Below are 8,126 nucleotides of genomic sequence, written 5' to 3' on the forward strand. Positions count from 1 at the left end.
ATGATGATGATATATATATATATAAGTGTGGCTGTGTGGTAAGAAGTTTAATTCCCAACCACATGGTTCTGGGTTCAGTCCCAATACATGGCATCTTGGACAAGTTTTTTCTACTATCACCTCAGGCTGACCAAATCCTTGTAAGTGGATTTAGTAGATGGAAACTGAAAGAAGCCTGTCGTGTATGTGTGAGTATGTGTGTGTGTCCATGTGTATGTCATTGTGTCTGTGTTTGTCCCTCATCTCTGCTTTTTAACTGATATTTACGTCCTTATCACTTAGCAGTTCAGCAAAAGAGGTCGATAAAATAAGTGCCAATCTTTAAAACAATAAGTACTGGAGTCAATTCGCTTGACTAAAAGATTCTACTAGGTGGTGCACCAGTATGGCCTAAGTCTTATGACTGAAATGAGTAAAATATAAAAGAATAAGAATAGATTCTACTGTGTAAAAGCGAAAGTTTTGAGGTTTCTGAAGCCTAATGGTTTCTAGAAATACATGATCCAAAAAAAAACCTTGATTAGATATTTACCCAGTCTATTCATTAAGCTATGGAAAACTGGAAACGAGTTAATGAAAGTAATAATATTGATTCAACAACAATGATTTAAGAATTACTCAAAACAGTTTTGAATAAATCATGAGTAAAGGAGATAATAAGGAGGTAAGTAATGGACTATATTATTGATGGGCAGCTTAATTCATCTGTTGTTGTTGTTGCTGTTGTTGTTATCGTCATTGTTGCCATCGTTGTCCTCTTCCTTATTTTCCTCTCCCTACCAATGTCGTACACCACTGTCCCATCATCATCATCATTATCATCATCATCATTATCATCATCATCATCATCCTCTCCACAGTTGCACCACAACTACTACCACCATCACTGTCATCTGCATTATCATCATCATATTTGTCATCACCATCGTCATCACCTTCATCATCATTGTCATCATCTATTGTCATCATAATTATCAACAGTCAGGCGCAGGAGTGGCTGTGTGGTAAGTAACTTGCTTACCAGCCACATGGTTCTGGGTTCATTCCCACTACATAGCACCTTGGGCAAGTGTCTTCTACTATAGCCTCAGGCTGACCAAAGCTTTGTGAGTGGATTTGGTAGACAAAAACTGAAAGCAGCCCATCACGTATATATATGTGTGTGTGTGAGTGAGTGTGTGTGTGTATACTTGTGTGTCTGTGTTTGCTCCACCAGCATTGCTTGCCACTGATGTTGGTGTGTTTACATCCTTGTAACTTAGTGGTTTGGCAAAAGTGACTGACTGAATAAGTACGAGGCTTGCAGAGAATAAGTCGTGGGGTCGATTTGCTTGACTAAAAGGTGGTGCTCCAGCATGGCTGCAGTCAAATGACTGAAACAAATAAAAGAATAAAGCCAAATTTTAAAAGTATTATGGAATACAGGAGCAGGTATGGCTGTGTGTTAAGAAACTTTCTTCCCAACTTCATGCTTCCAGGTGCAGTTACACTGCATGTCACTTTGGGCAAGTGTCTTCTACTATAGCCCTGGGTTGACCAAGGCTTTGTGAGTGGAGTTTGTGGCTGAAGCTGAAAAAAGCCTGCTGTATATATATATATATAAATATGCATGTATCATTTTTTTATGTCTGTTATCCCTGCCTGCCCACCTAGAGTTGCTCTACTAGAACTCTTCAATGTAGTACTCCAGCATAGCCACAATCCAATGACTGAAACAAGTAAAAGATACAAGATAGGAAATAGTTAATTTTTATTTCATAATCTACTATTTCTAATATTGGTTTCAAATTTTGGTACAAGGCAAGTTCAGAAAATATGGTTAAGTCAATTACATCAACCCCAGGGCTCAACTGGTACTTATTTTATTGACTCTCAAAAGGAGGAAAGGCAAGTTTGACCTTGGTGGAATTTGAACTCAGAATGTAAAGACGGACAAAATACCACTAAACATTTTGCCCAGCATGCTAAGAATTCTACCAGCTTGCCACTTTCATACCATTTCCAATATTTATCTTTTAAGTCATCTGTCTTTGTGTTCTGAGTTCAAATTCTGCTGAAGTCGACTTTACCTTTCATCCTTTCAGGTTCGATAGATTAAGTTCCAGTTACAAACTAATCGACTGCCCCGCTTCCCCCAAAATTTCAGGCCTTGTGCTTAGAGTAGAAAAGAATATTAATCTTTAAGATCACAAAAGATAATTTACTCTGGTAAAATTTTTTTCATCTGCTGGTGATTCAATAAAGATAAAGAAATTTCTTACTTTACTTCGTTTTTGTATTTGGTTTCTAAGATTCTTTATGTGACTTTGTGTGTTGAAACAAATCTTGTGTCCTGGGAGGGTCATTATGCCAGTTGTATCACATGCACTGGTGCATGTCTTATTATTATATAGTGTAATAAGACAGCAAGTTGTCAGAATTGCAAGCACTCCAGGCAAAATGCTTAGCAGCATTTCATCCATCTTTACATTCTGAGTTCAAATTCTGCCACGGTTAACATTGCCTTTTGTTCTTTTGGGGTTGATGAAATAGGTGCCATTTACATCCACCCTCGAAAATTACTGGTCTGAAACCATTGTTATATGGTGCCAAAATTTGAAACCAAGACATCTCAAAATTTCTTATTTCTTCTGTAGAAAGCATATTTGTTTTTCTGTTGACAGATGATAAAAATGATTCCAGTGGTCTAAAATGTCTTGTCAATTTATGTTTCCTTACTCTGTTGTCACATACAAGCAGTGGATTGGCAGATTCATTTCAGCATTTGATCAAATGTTTTATGGTATTTGTCACAGCTATGTTTAAGTTCTGAGTTCAAATCCTGACGTGGTTATATTTGCTTTTCATCTATTTGGTACCAGTAGAATAAAATGCCATTCAAGTACTGGGGTTGATTCAGTCGACTAACACTGTCTCTCTCTTTATACCAGTTTCAGATCTTATGTTAGACATATTTATTTTGTCATATATCAAGCTCTGTTATTTCTTATCTTTTATACATTTGGAAGCCCCCTACCTCTAAAAAAAAAAAAAAAAAACAAAGAAGACACTTGTAAACAGACACTTACAGAATACTTCATATCAGCCAAACAAGCCTCTAAGTAGATCTGCAGCTCCATTGCTTCCCTTGTGCAATGATAAATTTTTATCTTTCTCTGCATAAAAATATTTCTTTTAACTTATCTTGTGAATACATTAAAATATGTAAAAAAAAAAAATCATTTATTTCTTTTCCCTTACAAATTAAAAGAAGGTTTTTTGATATAGAAGCTTTCAGTATAAATATATAATTTTATTCAATAGCCGAGGAGTGTTATTCACTGATCCAATCACTTTTACCGAAGAAGAGATAAGCTATACAGACTTTTGTAGACACTCAAATATGCTATGACAATCCCTAGGTGCACCTATAACCTGTAGACAATATAAATGTAGGTTTGTCTGCTTTGATTTGAGGTTTATTAAATTTTTCTGATGCAGGATACTCCAGATAAAAATTCACTTTATAACTGTTTTCAAATTTTTTCACAATACCAGCAATTTTAGGGCTGGGCTTAGTTAAATTGACCCCCAGTAATTGATTGGTATTGTATTTTTCTGAACTCGGAAGGATGAAAGATAAAGTTGACCCCAGTGGTATTTGAACTCAAGACCTAAAGAGTGGGAAGAAATACCACTAAGTATTTTTCCCAATGCACTAATGATTCTGCCAGCTTGCCGCCTTATTACTTAATAACGTAAACATAACTGTTTTTGATCCGGGTGCATCCTACTATTGTTTTAACCTGTATGAAAGAGCCATCCTTTTAAGAACTAATCTGGTTTGTTTTGGTTTTACTATGGTGATCTGATAAGAATTTTCTTTTTTGTTTTCACTGCCAATGTTCTATCAGTTTTCAAACCAGTCCTGAAAAGAAAATACAACTTGCAATTTTCGTTGTTAGTAGCAGGTCAAACAATGAATAAATTACAAGTTTCAAATCAATAGATGGAATCCAATTAAATATATTTATACAAAACATCAGTCTAGGATTTTTTCTAAAGTGCTTCTGCATAAGAATATAATATCTACTCTATTCTGACCTCTAACATTATTTTGTTATATTGTAAAGGACAGTTAGATTTATTTATTTATTTACTTATTTCTTTTTATTTTTCTATTTATTATTATTATAATTATTATTATTATTTTCTTTTTTGAAATTTCACAGTGTGTAAGAAAAATAAAAATGTTTCTGGAAACAAAGAGAGTATGTACACTACTGGCATATACCAAGTGTACAGAATAAAGGTTGCTGAAATGAAAAGAAAATTTAAACCAAAACACTGGTTTGAAGACAAATTTTCTGAAAAATTTCTCTGCTTCAGAAACAATGCTTTTAGGAAAATATTTTCTGTATGTGTGAGTGTGTGCAATGTATTCATTTAAGGCTTTGTTTTATACCAGAGAAAACTGAACTGTTTAGAAGTAAATTATATAAATAGCCAATTATATTTTTCCTTTTCTGTTTACCAGATATTGATTCAATATTTCTCCACTCAAACATAACTTTTCTATACTAGAGAAATTAATAGATGAACATGCTGTGCATTTTCTTCCTTTCTTATGTCTTTATTTTATTTTATTCTGTCAGTGAAAAAGTTGAAAATATTTGTTTCATAAAGTCAGATTTAGTATTGTGCCAATTACTGAATGCAAGAGGCTATTTTATTTTGTTGTTATTGGTTACTGGCCAAAAACATGACTTATATTTAAATGACACAGGGTGTTTCACACACTTTGGGGGAAAACACACGACAACAACTGACGTTTAAACAGAAAAGTTGTAAGGTCCACATTAACAGACTCTGTCAATATTTCAATTGATCTATTTTTAAATTTGGTTGTGCTTTTAATGTACAATAATTAAAGCAGATCAGTAGCAGGGTAGCATAGTCGTATAAGGCAACCTGCCAAATGATTCTGAACCTTCACGCCAACCAAACCTACTACTTCAGGATTTACCATACACACATAAAAAGGAAGAAGAAAAGAAAGACTGCTATGATAGTATTCTCAATATGGAAACCAATATTAATAGAAGCTGGGCTGATACTTTAGCTTTAAAGGAAGTAGTATGAATATGTGTGTACAGTGGCATAGACAGGGAAACTAAGAGACCATATCTAAAGTCAGAGAGATTAATAGACCATATCATAAGCAGAGAAATTAAAGAGATTTATCTGAAAGACTACATTTGTAGATAGAGAAGCCATGTAACAATATTTATACATAGAGACTACGTGACTGTATCCATGGCTTGAGAGACGACAGTATTATTATACCAGTGTTTATATCAAAATAATAAACATTATCAATGCAAGGGACGATGACAGAATAAACCTAGATAAGAAAAAAAAAATCTGAGTATATAATCTGAAAGAAAGTAATTGATTGTTTATGTGTGGCTTTAAAAAAGGGTTAAAGCTGTATTAGAATAAGTGGTTGAGATTAATAAGTGGAAAAAAAACCTTTTGATTAACACTCATTTCAAACATGAAGTAAGTTATTGTTGCTTTGTTAATCCATTCATCATCATCATTGTCCACTTTCTGCGCTAGCATGGGTTGACTTTAGAATTTAACATTTATTTGTTGTCAACATTTTATTATAAGTTTTACTTCACTGTTCATCTGATATTAATTTAGGAGGGTTGTTTCTTTCATACTTGTTAATTTTAAAAACCTTTTTAGTCAGGAGTGGGGCAATTTCCATGATCCTTCATGACTCAGCCAGTTTGCTACCCTGTATTGTCTTTAATTTATTTTATTGACACACTAATGCCAGGGTTATTTATCTCTTACTTTTGGTTTGAGTAGACCAGCACTAACAAACATTTCAAATTTACCAATCTCTGTCTTTGGCTAATTTACAAAAGCAGATTTTCATTGATTCTGTTGATGTGATAATGTGCATCTGAATGTGTTCTCAAAGCAACTATGTTCAGTTCAGCTGTTGAGGCTTTAAGAAAAGCATGTAAGTAGATGAGTTACTTGATCAGGTTACAATTTACATTAATTTGTTTTAATATCACATATAATACATCAGTCATGCAATATATGGATATAGTATCACAGTCTCTGTATGTAAATGTTACTGTATGGCTTCTCTATCTACAAAAGATATTACATTTTGTGCATAAAATGCAATCCTAATTTCTCATCAAGTAAATAGGAATCCTTACATGTTGATATTGCTATGGTCAAGTGGTTAAGGAATCTAATTTGTAATTATAAAGTCCAAGGTTTGATCTCACTGTATAGTTTCTTGGGAAAATGTTATCACAGCCTCACACCAACCCAAGTGCTGTGAGTTATATAACTGGTTAGAAGGAAACTATCCAATGAATTGTGCCCATAATCCAAAGCCCAGTCATGTCACACATTGTGTCATAGAAATTCAGGTTGTGAATTATATTAAGGGTACACATGTCAGGTGAATATTCAGCTACTTGCTTATTGATTTAATGAGTCAGATGTTCAGCTGCTAAACAACAGAGGAATCCATCAAGGGGGAACCCATCAAGTATCATTCATTTGGTTATTTAGTAAGATATTTTGTGACTGTAGCCTCTCTCTTAGGATACTTTATTCATACTCCCAGCAAAAACCAAATTAAAGAACATCTTTCAGACATGTATTGAGTTGTTCAAAGAATATATTCACAAAATATTCGTTGACAAGAAACAGTAGTTTACATTGAAGCTTGTGATGTTCTGTTATAAATGGTGGTGTGGAAGTTGCTTTCAGTTTTAAAACTTAATAAAAAGATAAAGAAAGTTTCCCTTTAGAGTATATATTCTTTTGAACCCTTTTCATACGATAGTTTACAATAGTTGTATTTGTGTCAGACATGGAGCTGGTTTGTATTTGACCAGCAAAATTTTCCTTTTTATTGCAAAGATTGAAATCCTCTCCAGAAGACATGTAATTGCAAATGTTGCCAGGATGAATCACAAGATGGATTCCTCAAGCCAAGCAAACTGGCAGGAGACTTAAGGGTAGACCAAGAATGAGATGGTTTGGAAAATATTCAGGGTCTCAGTAACTCGCCCTTGGGAATCCTGTTGGTAAGCCTAATGATGGTTGCTTCTGATAGGATTCTATGGAAGAGACGTTTGACATCTCTATTCTCATGACTCTTCAGGAATAGTGCATGGAGAAGATGGATGGGTTAATGGGTAGTTGGGTGGATGGATGAATGGATGGAGATATATATATTTTGGACATTGGAAAATTCTTTGAATAAATTGTGGAATATAACATTGTGTCAGTGCCTTCTAATTTTCAGCTTCACACTGTCAAAATCTTAATAGACAGTCTTCCACGACAGCTTATGATCTATTTGATACCAATGTTTTAGTTTTTTGTTAAATATTGTTTTTCAGTTCCCGGAGCACTTGGTACTAGTTTGTGTAAAGTTTTTCTCTTAGATTACCATTTAGTTAGTGAATAATTAAGATCACATTTTAGGTACAAAAAGTAATAAAATTAAATGAGTAACTGTTTGTTGATAAAGAAGCCATATAACAATAAAAAAAGAATAATTAGTTGCCAATTTTAAAATGTAAAGTGACTTCTGCACTCCTCTGCATAATATCCTTTATTTATAGCTAATATCATTATGTTTTTTTAATGTTCAATATTTCATAAACAATCAAAGTTTTAGTGATATCCTTCAGAAATTTTGAGATGGTCTGAAATTTCTTAGATTGTAAAATTATTTCAAAACAAAGGAACATCTGTAAAAAGTATTTTAGAAGTTGTTCATAAATGATATCAGTACATTTGAAAAAAAAAAATTAGTATCATATTTTGGTTTTTGATGCTACCTTTTTAGTGAAAAGAAGTGAATAAATTTTACTAAAACAAAAAGGAGAGCTATATATTTTCTTTTTGTATCACTTTATTATTTTTACTTAATTAGCTTTTTTTGCTAAGCATAGAATTAATTTAAAAAATTTTCTTTTTTAAACACTAGAAAAAGAATTTTGCCTTAGTCTTTTGCACAATGATGTAGTTGTTTTATCACCATTGTTTATTTAGTTTTTGTCTGGTAAAAGGTTAAACTTAAAAAGCACTTACAG

The sequence above is a fragment of the Octopus sinensis genome, linkage group LG2 (genome assembly GCF_006345805.1).
Source record: "Octopus sinensis linkage group LG2, ASM634580v1, whole genome shotgun sequence".
Taxonomy (NCBI): Eukaryota; Metazoa; Mollusca; class Cephalopoda; order Octopoda; family Octopodidae; genus Octopus; species Octopus sinensis.